Source organism: Manduca sexta, unplaced genomic scaffold (genome assembly GCF_014839805.1).
Source record: "Manduca sexta isolate Smith_Timp_Sample1 unplaced genomic scaffold, JHU_Msex_v1.0 HiC_scaffold_2322, whole genome shotgun sequence".
In the NCBI taxonomy this organism is placed as follows: Eukaryota; Metazoa; Arthropoda; class Insecta; order Lepidoptera; family Sphingidae; genus Manduca; species Manduca sexta.
Window position 1 is genome coordinate 7,314 of NW_023593275.1, and position 16,414 is coordinate 23,727.

General features: G+C 32.6%; 1 pseudogene; it reads right to left on the reverse strand.

Moving 5' to 3' along the window:
- Positions 1-801: 801 nt before the first annotated feature.
- LOC119188475 lies at positions 802-15,730 on the reverse strand (annotated as a pseudogene).
- Positions 15,731-16,414: the final 684 nt, after the last annotated feature.

Below are 16,414 nucleotides of genomic sequence, written 5' to 3' on the forward strand. Positions count from 1 at the left end.
TACCGTTCGATAATGTTTTCATTATTTGATTTACTTTTGCATTCATTTCTAATGGTGTTGTAATTATTTGCATAGCGTTTCGTGTATGAATATAATACTATTAAGGGTAATTCTCACATTGTGTTACTAAATAAAATTACATACTTATTTCTTAAAAAACAATATTTTACTATAAGTTACTCTGGATGTATAATAAAAAAGTGTAAGTTTCGAATAACTAAATATCAATAAAAGTAATTTAATTTTTACACGTCTTACCTAATGACTCTACTACAACTCCAAGCGAATTTGTCGCTCCAGCAACATCACACTTTCAGTTAGAAACACACTCACGCGCACATAAATCAGGATAGTAAAGTTGGGATTTTTGGTAAAATATTTGTTATTTGTGGATGTTTTTTCACTGTTAGCAGAGGTAAAACGAGTACGTGGGTTCATATTGACCCAATGTCATATTGACTCTATATTCCTTGTTATAAACGTTTCTCAAAAAAGCGGCGATAGCCTAGTTGGTTGTGGAACGGACTGCCGAGACGAATGTCCGCAGGTTCAAATCCCAAGGACACACACCTCTGACTTTTCTAAAAAATGTGTGTATTCTTTATGAATTGTCGCTTGCTTTAACGGTGAAGGAAAACATCGTGAGGAAACCTGCATACCTGAGAAATATTTTGTAGGAATTTTTGAGGGTGTGTGAAGTCTACCAATCCGCACTAAGCCAGCGTGGTGGACTAAGGCCTAATCCCTCTCAGTAGTAGAGGAGGCCCGTACCCAGCAGTAGGCAAGTATATAATACAGGGCTGATATTATTATTATAAACTTTACTCACCGATCGATGATAACAGGGTCCGATGGAGTTTCGTTTCGGTTTCCACAACTTTTCTTGTCGCAACACCGACTACAAAACAATAACAATAAATAAAATAAATAAATAATTTTATTCATTACGTATGCAAATATAGTGGCGCTTATGATTACTCAAGGTAGTATGAGTATATTTGATTATTACTTAAATGAAGTCGCTTATATAACTACATGTTATCAATGCAATGTTACTGTTAGTAACAAGTCTGGACAAATAGACCGACATAGACGTTATACTGTACTCTTTAATAAAATATATTCGATATTATATTTCTGTGCGAAAATTTGTATCATATCCATGTTTGTTTGGTTAAACATATCTCTACCATGTTACACAGCCAATGTACTCATAATCTCATTAACATTAAAATTAGAAAGTTTGTAAAACTGGAGTTTTGTTAGAAATACACGCAAAACCACCCGAATGAATTTGGATGCTATAGATGAATTGATAACACAAGAGATAAGACTGGATTATCCCCTGGACCACATTTTATCCTGGGAAGTTGCTCCCATGGTAAGTTATTAAATAATTAATTAGATGGCGTTAAAGTCGAACGGGTTGTTAGATTTTACGGACTTTTGGAACAGGTAAGTAGGCTTTCCACTCGAGCGAAACCGCGAACAACACCTAGTATTACTACTTAGAACCTAAGATGCTTATATCATATCTTTTAACTTTATATTTTAATGAATTGTCTCAGAAATCACAGACATACGCAACTAATAGATATTTCCTGTAAAATGAAAGAAAATACAATAAATATCCCCCACACAGCACTCATTTCGTACCTGCAAATAAACTACTGCTTAAAGGGATCCGCGGAGGGAAAAAAATCAATATATTGCCAGCAAATTTACTGAAGGGTTCCGGAGAAGCGCATCACTCATAGCGATGGGCAGTGTTTGTGGACTAGGCTATACTTAAATACTAACTTTACAGACCACATCGAGCGTTTTAGTCTACTTTTGTTTACTAGAAAAGAGGGATATTATAAGGCATATTGAATTTTATCATAGTTACATTCAATATCAAAATTTATACGAAGGTACAATAAATGTAGATCATTTTATTATGCTACATTTGCTTCATAAGAAATTCCGGCGATATCCTACGATTCCTTAAGTTTCATTCCTTAATATGAATTCATAGCATATCGGTAAACATTCTACATCTCTATTCGTATATCGAAGTTAAGGACAAAAAAAAATACATGAATGAAAAGTTTTGTGTATAAAGCCGTATCCACACTAACCGAGCGTATGCACGCGCCCTACCGGGGCTCCTTGACGCAAAGGGCAAAGACATCGAAAGGACAGACTCCCTAGAGACTCCTCCCCTGAAGACGTGCGAGCGGGACAAACATATCTCGTAAGTTGAGACGGGGATATCCAGTCTAAGGTGGAATAAAATTTTAATTGCTCACACAGACGCGGTCTGTTGTCAAACACTAACACATTGGTAGCATAATAAAGGTATAGGTAAAGTGCGTGCAGTGTTACAAGTTTGTATAGTTTTATTTTATACCGACATTTTTAATTATTTTTTGAGCGTTTGTACAAAATGCCGAAATGATCGTGCAAACAGATTTTTTATGTTGAAGAATGAGAAAACTAGTATGTCACTGGCAAGTAGTTTACATTGCCCACAAGTTTAAAAATATAAGAGAAATCGTCGATACATTGCCGGGCTTTTAGCTAGAAATAAGTTTTATTGAAGTTCCCAATTTGGCATAGGGTTAAAAATACCGCGCGCGGAAGCTGGATTTTTCTGTCGTCACATTTCATACCCGTTTGGGATTTATAAGAACTATAAACATACTTATATAATATGATTTATAGTTCTTACTCTATATAAATACAATGCTTTCCAGATTAGACATTTTATGCTACTTGACCTTTTTACTCAAATTTTCACCACAGTTATCTAAATAATTGAATCTATCAACCACAATATACAAAAATTATACATAGTTCAAAACAATTTAATAATAATATACTTGTTCTACTGAACACTAAACTGTGTTCACAGGGCGGCGAGACGGTACATTTACGAGCGGAAAAACCACCCCAAAACAAAATGTTTAAATTAATAAGGATGTTCACTTCTTTGTAAGCGTGTTTCGTAATTAGAAAGTTACAAGAAACGTAAACCATTCTGTTTACGTTACAACACTGAATGGAATACAGCAAATCGTAAATGTATATCCTTGAAATACGTTCGTAGTAACATACGTTAGCCCTTAACACAGGGTGGAGCGCGAATGTGTGGAGTTTAAATTTTGCAACTAGTTCTAAGAAACAACATGTTTCCATACATATACAACTAGTTTTTAACTATCAATAAACAAATAGCTTTATGCTGCTCTCGTTGCTGGACACATATTTGACAGTAAATCTTATTGTAAAATTATCCCTGAAGAAGGTATATTTAGTCAAAAGTTACATTGATTTATAATTTTGTTTTCTAATATACCAGTCAAATCATACAACTTTATAATTGTTACTATATTTTACGCTCATTCGTTAAATAATCTTACGAACATTTTAGTTTTATTGAGAAACAACAATCTGACTTATGATCATACATAGTATTTGTTCATTACTATGTGTTGTGTCCATAATTTTATTCAGGATTCTTGAGTCTTACATCCTCTAGATACCACACGTTATTTGTAATTCAAAACTATTGGTAATGGTATATAACAATTTCACAATTAAGAAATATTAAAGGGCATATCAAAATTAATATCATATTATTATGTATTTAATGATATAGAATATATAATGATATATCTTATATCAGTATATACCTGTCAAATAGAATGAAAGTTAAAATAAAATACACTACAGGAAGTACCTACTATGTGTTGTGTATAGCTTTTGTCGGAGTTCAAATTTTGTATAATTAATTTTTACTCTATAACTATGGCTAAATAAGGTAAAATAAAATACTACAACAATCCTAATTTTTTCAAGTGAAACTAGGATCCAAAGTTGTAGTTGGTCATAGAGTACAGATGTCTCATTTAAAAATAGAATAACAAACAATAGAATCGTGTCACAAAAGTCCACCATTACAATTTTTGGAAACATGACTTGCAAATCTAATGGTTTTTATGATTAATGACTATTGCAGTGCAGTATATGGAATTCTGGTTAGTATAAAAAAGACATCAGGAAGGATTCATTTATATAAATTGTGCCTATTGTAAAATAAATATAAGGTACACCATTTTTACTTGTATAACATAAGACATGATTCGGAATGCGTAGCATTCGAATATGTGTTTTAAGTAAGTAACAATAAAATATAATTTACCTGCACATTACTTCATGCGTTAACAAAACTCGGCACATTTCTGGGTTCTTGTCTTGTCCTTCGTACACGATGGGCTAAAAGAAAAAGGATTATTTAGAATCATAATAATTATAAACTTAATAACTATAAACTAGGGAATGTCCTCTATTACGTTTTAAATGTTAATAAATTGATATATTTATGCAAGGCTAAAAAAGTAACGCACAGACTCACGCCTTTTAGCCCCGAAGGGGTAGGCAGAGGGGCAATTGGTGCACTCACTTTTCGCCGTACGTATTCCGTCCCATGATGTGATAGGGGATGAACCTATCGCCATTTCGGGGACAAATTCCAAAACTCTGGACCGGTACTGAGTTGAAAAACTGAATACCACTTTGCCTGACCGGGGATCGAACCCGAGAACTAACACTTCATTCGTACCGTAATACATCTATGCCACTGACGAAGTCTTAACAAGAAATAATAATATATAAAATCCATGTCACAAACATGGGCGCCGCCAATATTAGTTTTAGGGAGGTGCATCTGCAGCTACGCACTATACCTTATAATATCATAAAGTTTCATTTTTCAAATTTAAATCGCGTGGGTTTTGAAAATGCTTTATCATAAAAAAAATCTCTGTGGTCGATAGATCCCATTATTGCAGATTTATTCAGTGACTTATATTTTTTGTGAATTATTCCTGAGCAGGTTTGCACGTGCACCTACTGCACCCCCTTCCGGTGCCCATGATCACAAAATAATAAGCATAATATTATAAATTAGGTTTTATTATTTAAGTAATGAATCTTTTGAAATGATCTATGATATACCGTCTAAGATAGTACAGACTACAGAGTGCATAATTTAATTAAAACTGGTTAAAAAGATAAGATAAAAATGTATTGTCTTCATCAAGTTATTACTTTTTTTCGCTTAATTTATGCACCCTGGCAGCGCATAATTACATTTTATTATCAAAACCAAAACTGATTTACATAGATCCCCATTGACCTACCTATCCCGATGAGAGATAAGATGTTATCAAGCACACCAGACACATTACATTCATTCTGTATTTTGACACTACAGTGAGGTATGGGCGGCATATTTGAAAATTATGTATGCTTGTTAATGACAAATTAATATGTAAATTTCTTTGTTCGTTAAATAGAATGGATGAATTTGAAGGTACAATATTTCATTATGTAAGTGTTTTATTATTAAAAATTGCACAGGGCCCAGTTGGACTCGGGAAAAGTTGTTGGTAAGGTATTTAAGTATATTGTACAAGTTTAAACTTGACAAACTTAACATTGCCGCTCGATCGCTATACGCAGTTATTGCACCGACCGCATATAATAAGTTTGTAATAGTCATTTCGCTTTTTTGTTTCGCGTTTCAGATTTTTAAGATGTAAGGACATTCCTTCTTTACAAAATTTATGATTAAAGGACAACGAACAGTACCCTACAAGTTTTGATTTCCTTCTGAAATCTCAAAATATGCGACATAAACCTATATATATTTTGATCGCTTTTATTTACATGTTTAATTTTTTCACAGCTGCACGATACCGTAGAACCGAGTAATTGATATAAATTTAAACTTGATACTTCTACGTATCCATAAGTAAAAGGGTACTGACAGACAGACAAGCGTAAAACAAAGTGATCCTATAAGGGTTCCTTTTGAGGTTCAGGACCATAAAGAAACATTTACAGCATTTGTATTAAGAGGAACTAAATCTCAGAAAGAAAATCGGTATTGAAAAATTAGCTTTGAAAATCTATTTTGTGAATACAAATTACAATATAAAACAAAGTTTTTCTGGGCGACTTCGTTTTTAATAATATTCGTGTAGAATTATTTTCACACAGCTATTTAAAAAGTATTGAGCAATTCTTTTTCATCTGGTAACAAAACGTTATACCATTCGCAGACACGTGTCGGTTCGTTTATCTATTAATATCTAATTACTTGTAACCCTTGAATTAGTAGGAGGGGAAAATTATAATTTCACTACACAAATATAACATGTTATTTTACTCTTCACTCACTTACGAAATACATTTACAATCATTTTTTATATCTAACTAGCGACCCGCCCCGGCTTTGCACGGGTGCAAGGCTGATACTAAATACACTACAGAAAAACTGTGAACGTTGTATATAAAAACATAGCGGCCCGCTCTGGCTTCGCACGGGTATAACATAACAAAATAACAGTATTTCTCCACTATTTAATGGATGTAATTATACATATAAACCTTCCTCTTGAATCACTCTATCTGATAAAAAAAACGCATCAAAATCCGTTGCGTAGTTTTAAAGATTTAAGCATACAAAGGGACATAGGGACAGAGAAAGCGACTTTGTTTTATACTATGTAGTGATAAAAAACTAAACCGTACACGTAGTCTGTATTCACTAAGTATTTTTCATTATAACCAAATAGACTTCTTTTTAAATCAAAATATTATATTTCTTTTATATATACCACCCTTAAACGAACATCACTAAGTCATCCATAAACATAAACCTAACTCCCCAAAAATCCCTAATAGATTTCTTTATCCCTGACAAAATATTTAATTGAATATGAAATAACCCGGCATTATCGTCTTTTGTACTGAGGATTTGTAAGGATTTTGTTTTGCATGAGGGTGTTTTTCAAGGGTCATATAGAAGTAGTTAAGAAGACAAAATAGCTTGGGGTTCGAGGCTGGTGATTACGGGGGACCCTGGCATCAGGTGTGACTTTAAATCTAATAAGTCAGCATTGATTTTGTATGTGGAATTCGCATATCGTTAGGGAACATTACGAGAGAAATATTATGACGATTCTGTGTTTTAGAAAGAAACCCGAGTTTACTTATCAAATATATTGTCATATTATTTTATTACAAATATCGTTTATTATAAATAAACTTTACTTGTGATTTCTTTGTTAATTATCGCTTGCTTCAACGGTGAAGGAAAATATAGTGAGGAACCCTACATTCGTGAGAAGTTCTCTATACGAATTTTAAGGGTGTGTAAAGTCTACCAATCCGCACTAGGCCAGCGGCGTGGACTAAGGCCTAAACCCTCTCAGTAGTAGAGGCAGCCAGTGCCCAGCAATGGGACAGTATATAATACAGGGCTGATATTATTATTATTATAAATAAACTTTACTTTACTGTTATTAACTGATTCAGTTGAAACTGATGCTGTTCAAGTATACTTAACTATTCCCGTGACATAAAAACAGCAAATAAAACGAATATTCCGATAAAACAAGCAACAAACATTCCTAAATCACGAACGTAATCTCGTACAAAGTGTTCGTAAGTGGTAATGATAGTGGCGGGCAACATTTTTCAAGTTCACTCCCTGAGATGGTCCCACAGGATCGGCCGGGACCGGCCGCCGTGGGCATACATCGTCGCATGGGATTCAATCTCTTGGGAATTTTGGCAGATTTAAAAAAATCTGGATCGAGCTACTGTTCTAGTAGTTACATACAAAAAAAAAACTGTTATTACAGTCAGAACTGTTACTAGAGTTGAATTAATCTTGCTAATAATTTCTACAATTTTTAAAGACGAAAATGAAAAGTTTTTTTATTTTGTAAATAAAAGATTATGTTAGTATCATATACTTGAATCTTTGTAGTGAATGGTCATTAAAGTATAATATAAAAATATACTCACAAAATTGGAAACAAAACGAGACCACTATAATAGTGAAATTTTACCGATATTTATGCAGCTAAATATGAGGAAATAAATTTTATTCTATCAGAAGAACCGAGAGCATTGTTCTGAATTTATGAACGAGCAAGAAATAAAAGTTTCTTGCATTGCACAGCTAGGTAAGACATAGTGTGCGCCAAACAGCGCGTGATTTACATGAACGACAACGCAGTACGACTTAGATATTTTGCACAACGCTCTGTATAGGATGAAAACTTTGCAAATTCACTGTAGTACAACTTTGTATGAGTTTTGGATTTGATACGCGTTGTGTTGTTTTAGGTTAATTATTAATTCTAAATACTTATACTATTCAACAAACTATAGCCAATCTACATTATATACTGAATAAGACTATACAGATACGATAAATAATTCTCTATTTTAATTTGAATAATAAATAGTACATTTTATAAATAGCCTCTTAAAACATTTTCACCAATATTACATGATCATAATGATACAAGAAAACTGCTATTTAGCAATCGATTTAAGATGACATGTGAATACATCGACCCAGTAACATGTAAAAAGTAAAATAAAACAAAAATACGAAGAATAAACATGAAGACATTAGAGACGAGTAGTGCAATGATTTACGCGCCTACATTCCCTGAAATGCTTTGTTATGTTGCCAGTTTTGTTCCCGTTTTATTATTATTGCTGTTACTTTAGTTTACTTTTATTGACACATTACACCAACATTTAAATATGTAACCATTATTTGTTTTATATTATCATGTTTGTGGATTATTATTGTGTTAATTGAGACGTCGGTAGTTAATAGATGAAAGCGATTGTAACGCCCTGCTGTTTTTTTGGATAGTATAATAAGATTGTTCTAGAAAAACATCTTTGTAACATCACAATACACTTAATACAAGAACAATCGGTTCCCATAATTAAGTAGAGGTTTATGAATTGCAAACAAGCCTAATTCGCAAAATACATGGAAAAGTCATTTCGTCCAACAAAAACGTACCAAATTAATACGTTGTTTGAACATAGTTAGGAGTAAACATAATCATGAGGCCACGTGCGCTGCGCACGCCTCGCCATTCACCACGACTTTATTCTATAGGATTTGGATGAATCTCATTCTGCCGCGCATACAGACGGTATCTTAAGACTATACTCAAACAGGGGGCTGCCAGATTGATATTTTAGATATTGATATGATAGTGATTTAGTATGGGAACACAAATAATCCGGTTATTAAAGTAGAGGGCGGTGCGATATACATAATGCGTGTTGATGATCTTTGCATACCATAAAATGTAATTTAAATTTTGTGATTTTTTTTAGCTTTATATTTTTATAGCCTAGAAATGAGAAGTAAGTAAGTCACCAGACAATTAGTGATTATCAACTAACAATACCGATAACAAAGAAAGCATGTACAGTCTGCCACAAAAGTAGCTGAACCATTTCAAAACGCTTCTACATATTAACTTCAATGTTTCTTTTTTATCTTAAAAAAGTCAACCTTTTGAAGTTTATTTTACTAAACAAAAAATGATTGCTGATACAAACACAAAGTTTTAAAGGCGATTTGAAAATTAGTTTAGTTACTGCTGTTGCTGACTCTACGTTGCCGAAATTTAAAAAACGAAACATCCTTTTTTAACATATTGCATTGCACATATTTATGGAAGGAAATATGTAGTTTTATCTCGTATTGCTCTGTTAATCTCATATTTCCAGTAACTCGTCTCTATTTCAAAACAAGTGTTGCGTGCCGAGTTCGCATGCACCGCACATTAGCTGATTGCTCGTCCGCCCTAAACCCAACGTTTTAATACAATTAAATCGACCGCAACTATTACCCAACGACATCTTTTCATCGAAATTTTTACCGAACGACTGTTTTGCGTGTCATTTTTGCGCAACTTAGTCCATTCTTAATTGAGCTTGCATTTGAGTTTTTATCTTAACTTTTTTATCTAATTTGTATTATTAATACTCTTAAAATGATTTAGTTATATTGCACAAGATAGTAGGCAGGTGTATTATCTATTAACTTTGAACTTGTGAAAAAAAATCTAAAAGAAATTTCTTGATTAAAATTATACAAATTACGAATATCAAGTATGACGTAAAGATGTCGACGTCTTAAAACATTAATAATAACGCATAACATACTAGTCCTATCTTAAATACTGTCCCAGTGCTAACCTATTACTAAATTATTATCACGATATATACAATTAAAACATACTTTAAGTAAACTTTGGCTGCTGTTAATCATCTCTTGTTAGTCGATATTCTAACGGATCACCATTTCACTTACCATCAGGTGCAGTGGGGTAATATTACCATGCAAGTATAAAAAACAATATCAAAATTATCTCTATACTGCATTATCCCATCCCATCGCGCACTGCACCACACTACCCACACATACAAACACATACAAAATTCCGTAATTCTTAGTTAACAACGTTCGGCCTAAGTTAATTATGTTCGTGGCATAAATCTTTTGTAATTGGCCTCTTGTTTCACAACACTAAGAGCACGAGACGTGTTGAAATTATATATTATGTGAGGTGCGAGAAGTATCAATGTGTTTCGTTATTCATATTAGTATTAAATTAGTTTGCTATCGATACACTTAAAATCTGTTTATATGTGACCATAGAGTTTTAATTTTTTTTATAATATAAGATCGGAATCATACTTATGTGATTCAAAACTATAAGTTTGAACCAAAAATTATATAAGTATTGATGACTTTTCAGATCAATTTTATGAAAACCGGTAAATGTTAATTCAAGGCAACGGAAAGGAGTTTAATTCTACATCGTCTTATTAACCAAACTAATTAATAGACTTGTCATTTCTAACAGTTAAGGAATAAATGTTGCTCATTTACTAACTCAAATATTAGATTACATTAATAGAATATTTTACAAGAAATTTTTGGAGTATGTTTAGTAAAATAGATGTCGTAGTTTATACTAAAATTATATATGGATAGAGTATTAAATATTAAATGATGAATGAAAACCAGATTCCGTTTAAACCAAACTTATTCCCACTGTGACGTCAATCATCTCTCAGATGACATCAGCAATTTATCACCAACCCTTTGCGTCTATCAAAAATCTGACACCACATTCGGAACTAACTTACAGTGAAATTGTAACACGAGATAACGTAATGATTGTCCTCAAACGCAATGCATTTCAGTTGACCAGGGGGCGTGCGGATTAGGGCCTAATCGGGCGTCGGTGACGACAATCAGCCGCGTGCCTGCCGCGTGGGTGGCGCGTGGCGGGTACCTCCAACTTTCTCTGGGCACCGATTGACAAAGGGACTCGGCAGTTTGAATTTGGAATGTTTTTAAATCGTTGTAGAACTATATGACGATCGAACGTATTTGATTAAAACATTTATACCTATAATTTTAATTACGCGATTGTATCAAATGAGGTGAATTAATTTACAATTACCTACAATATGTTTTTATATGCGTATTGCTTATATAAATTATTTTACAAGAAATTAAGTTTGCAACATCACCACTTTTCGTGTTCAGAACCATAAAATTTACCAAATCGTTAGTTTTGTGACATGTTTTTAAAATTTCTTTTAGAAGTGGGCTAATGTCTTTACAATACAGCCACATGAATTATGTAACTTTATGTATAGGTATTTACGATAGCGCTTACCTGTTTCGTTACTGAATCGATGAGCCTGACAAATATATCTTGTTCTTGTCGAATACCTGGAACAGAAATGTAGTTTAAATATTCAGAAATAGAGTAACAAATATCTTAAACATTCAAACATAATATTAAATTATACAGCGAATTATTACAGGTATTTATTATAAACTGAGTAGAATTATAAATACATTTCATGTTGCAGCTGAAACAAATTCAGAATCAACAATGTCTCAAGATAAATATCGGCACTAAAATACATTAAAGTTTCGTCTAATTCTCGTATATAACAGTAACATTTACACGCTGTAGTAATAAAGATCGTAGCAAGCTACAGGCTACGAGCGTAGCGCCGTAGAGGCAGACACTGCACAATTTGTTAACCTCCTGAAATTGCCTCTACATTTGTTCTTTACTTTTTACTATTACACACGAATTTGGGATTGTAAATACTGAAAGTTGATAGAAAGTTCTAATATGTTATTAATAAATCTCTAATGGCAATTAAAAGTTTATAAAAAAAAAATACGTATATTTTTCTACAATATAGTATATGTGAAGTAAATATTACATAACACTACATAGAATTAAAAATAAAACTAAATAAAACTTATAATATTTCCTAATTTAATTCTTTCAACTCTACACACTCTAACATAATATACGAGCCAAGACAATTCCTAACCTTTCATAAATTCTCTATCAAACCATTCACAACCAAACCAATTTACACACCAAACAGCACAAAACCAACACGGCACTAACAATAGCCGGTTTATGTTCACATAATTTCATAGTGCCAATAACAGCACAACACAATCATTCATAGTCCAGGAGCAGCGTCGTGCCAATTTTCCATTATACTCTCTGGCAAGACGGCAAATATTTACAATGCAGCCGTCGCATCTATACCGTTGTCATCGTCTGTTGAATACTAGATTAAGGTTTACATTCCACGTGTCTTCGGGGTGAGGTATAAAGGACCTTATTGATTGTGCAAATATGGTTTCCCTTTAGTAAAGGTTGATTGTTAGGTTGACTTTGTGTGTTTATAAGGTTAATGATTTGATGTGCAATAAACTGTATCGAAACATAAATTTAAGTGGTTGGAGGGAGATCGATGACTTTGACTTGAGTTGGAATATGTATGTATGATAAAAACATTAAGTCTTTAATGTATTTTCAAGTCTCACAAACAAATACACAGGATAAAACAATTCTTTGATTAATTGACTATCGTTGCAAAAAATTGCCAATCAGGACCCTTTTTTTAAAACAATTAGCGTTCATCAACCTCGTCAAACAAGATATCTAATATATCAATGATAAATCAGTGTGTTTTTCTAAGCAAACAAAATAATTAAAACATAGCAAAAATGTATGTCTCTATGATCATTAAAAATATTTTTATTGCAATAAAACTGTTTACGGATTTTATCGCGTTATTTATATTATTATTATTTTGTCCGCCTCATGACGATGAAGGCTACAAAGACTTCGAAATGTCAGGAGAAAATAACAATATAAATAACCGCAATAAAATCTGTAAATACTTTTGTTTGAACGTCTAACATACGCATAAATATAAAAAATCATTAAATATTTTCATTATTCAACTTATAATATTCTATTGAATTGAAATATAGGCCATGATCGTTATTAATATGTTAACTTCCAGTCAAGTGTAGGTCACCAAAGCCATTACTAAGCTATACCAATAGGAAGTCAATTAAAACAAAGAAACAAATTGAACGAACTCACCATTTGCATAAAGTAATTGCAGTCTATATTGGATGCCGTTGTTTGTCTTCTGACCTTCAGGTTCCTGAAACAAATAGTTTGTATAGGTATCTATCTATCTATCTATCTTCGTTTTTACATATATTGCATAGAGTTTTACTATGTGTTAGCGAATTTCAGAACATTTATAGGATACCTGATACTTTTAAAGTATATTATTTTGTGAATATAGAACTTAAATCTTACGAAATATAGTCTTAGATTATTATATGTATTGTATTTTTTAAAAAAAACGTACCAATTGTATGCATACCCCTTGATATATAACAAGGTTGGTAATTTATGTTCAAACAAGAACTACAATGTATAAGCTCAAAAAACTAAGTAGTTGGTTGCAAACTATAGACTACCGAGTCTATAATGAGCTGATCAATTATAAAAAGTATTGTACTGAAGAGGCTAATGATCATTTTATTTATTTATATTTTATTAGTAAATACTTTTTTACACTAATCATATTGAACTTTCCTATTATTATTACATGTTCTCTAATATTAGTCTCTTAAGATACAGGCCTCGCCTAATATGGGAACCCTGGTAATTTTGTTATTCAATAATGATCCTTATGATATTATTTATTATAGTGTAATTTAATGTAATCTTACTGCAAATAAATTACTAAAATAAACTATTTTAAAACTTCTCTTTTACATCATCAAACGGACGAGGTTAGGTACGAGCTCATTATTGGTATGGATGAGATTACTTTTAAAATGATCTTGTACTCACTATTTATACTCTCAAATGTCAATATAAAGCAAACTATAACTGCATAAGTAATGGAAGCGTACTTGGACTGTGAGTCTGAGGTTCTGAGTTTGAATCCTAGGTCGGGCTTTTCTAATGTAATACATAAGATTTTCAATCCAAAAAGTAGAGCTGAGTTGTCTGTTATTGAAATTTATATCACAATGACGGAATAGTCTCACCATACTACATTCAATGATAAATATACGATTGGTAAACTGTAGCATTGGGATGAAATGGAATGACTACGTGTTAGTTTTATGACTTCTAAAGCATAAACAATTCTACACTAAAACCTCATAAAATCACATACATCAAGATCAACTAACTCCGTTCAGCGACCCAAAGTGGATCTTGACCTCCAGAAACGAGAATCGCCCAGCTATCCCTCTACCAGCTATCTCTAGTTACGCACAACTGATTGCCCAAACCGTTTACCTTAGCACCAAATTACCACGCAAGTGAAATTTCATCGGACATCCTAAAGGCGGTGTTCATAAAGTACATCATAAAGAGTGCGACACAGGCGCCGTAAAACGCGGGCATGAATGTTTACTATGTGAATAATTAACGCGACAGCACTCCGCGGCAACAAACAAGACGTGCGAACGCTATACGACGCTCCATTTTGTGCTTGTGTGTGCGCGTTTCTTTATATTTCACTTATTTTATCGGACTATTTTGCTATTGTTGTAATTGGGTTGTTTCATAAGAGTTTATGTTTAACCGACTTCAAAAAGGAGGTTAGCAATCGAGATGCATTTATTATTAAAATACTGTTTAAAGTAGTCGTATTGTATATTCTTTCAAGTAATGATATATGTTTATCTAAGATACAGATTTACTTAAAATTACATTTTAAAACTATATGCTGCTATCATTTTATTACAATACTTAGTTACGCAATAAAAAACATTTTGTTGACGTTCAAATACTTAAATTCCTCGTTTCCGAACGAATAATACTTACGCATCTTTACACCCAAATCCTGACAACTTCACGTAAACATTCTGTAATAAATGTTTTAAATCATGCCACCAACGCACGCGCATTATGGATATAAGCATTGTGCACACAATAGACATCATGTCAGCCATATCCTGATTGATGAAGCGCCTCTGATTCGAGATACGCATCACCAAGGATTTATTGATAAACCAACAATAATAACTATGTATTGAAAGCAGTTTCGATTTTAAATTCATTTACCGCTTTGGATCTTGGCTGTTAGTAGAATGTTTTAAAATAAATAAATTATATTTTTAAAATGAACTTTAAGTTTTGCAGTAAAGGTCCTTAATCACGACAGTAATGTCTAATTTAATTATGAATACAACATAAAATAAAACAGTAATATTTTATTATGTTCTATAGTTATAACTTCAGCTTCATATCTCGACGAGCAAGAGTACCATACAATACAAACTTTATACATATTGTAACAAGACTGTTTTTACCTGATTCTTTCAATGAATCCGATGAAGGCAGTTCGTTCGATTTCGACCGGTTGACCGGCGCGGTCATACAAAGCAACCACGAAGTGGAAGAAGTTGCTCTTGCGCAGGTTACTCGGCGGTTGCTTCTCGAAATGAGCCCGGCCGACACCCACGCTACTGTATGATAGAAAATAACTTTAATAACGTGAATTATGCTGTGCTTTTATAATAAAAATATCATAAATATTATGAATTAATTAATAGTTTTGTTGTTATAAATCGTGTACAAATCGCAACTATTTCGTAAATTATTAAAGACCTAATCACTAATGGAAAGGTTTCATAATAAGTATTAATATGTAACCTAAGTAGTAACTTAAAAGTTAAAAGATTAATGCTTTGTTTACTGTTACAGCATAAAAACTTTTTGCAAACAATGTCACAAAAAATCGGCAAGTATAGTGAACTCAGAATAATAACCAAAGCCAATAATGAAGTCATAAATTATAATGACTTCAGTTACTGGTCAATTTTATTTGTCAAAAGAATTGAACATATTGCCACCAAAAGCGATTAGGTCGCCTTTTTGTGTGTAACCACCGAACATAAAAGACAAAGAAAGGATCTTTTTTTAAAAATGATTTACTGGTGTGACCGTCACTTGAGACATTTTGCAAGAACATTTATTGTCAACCCTTGCATTCCATTTGTAAATATATTTGTCATCACTTTTAATCTCGGCTTCTTTACGATGCACAATAGGTATATTATTATGTAAAATATTTTGTCACTTTTATTTAACGTATTAGAAAAGGTATAACGAAATATATTTAATTTTACCTATATCTACTAGGAGCTTCG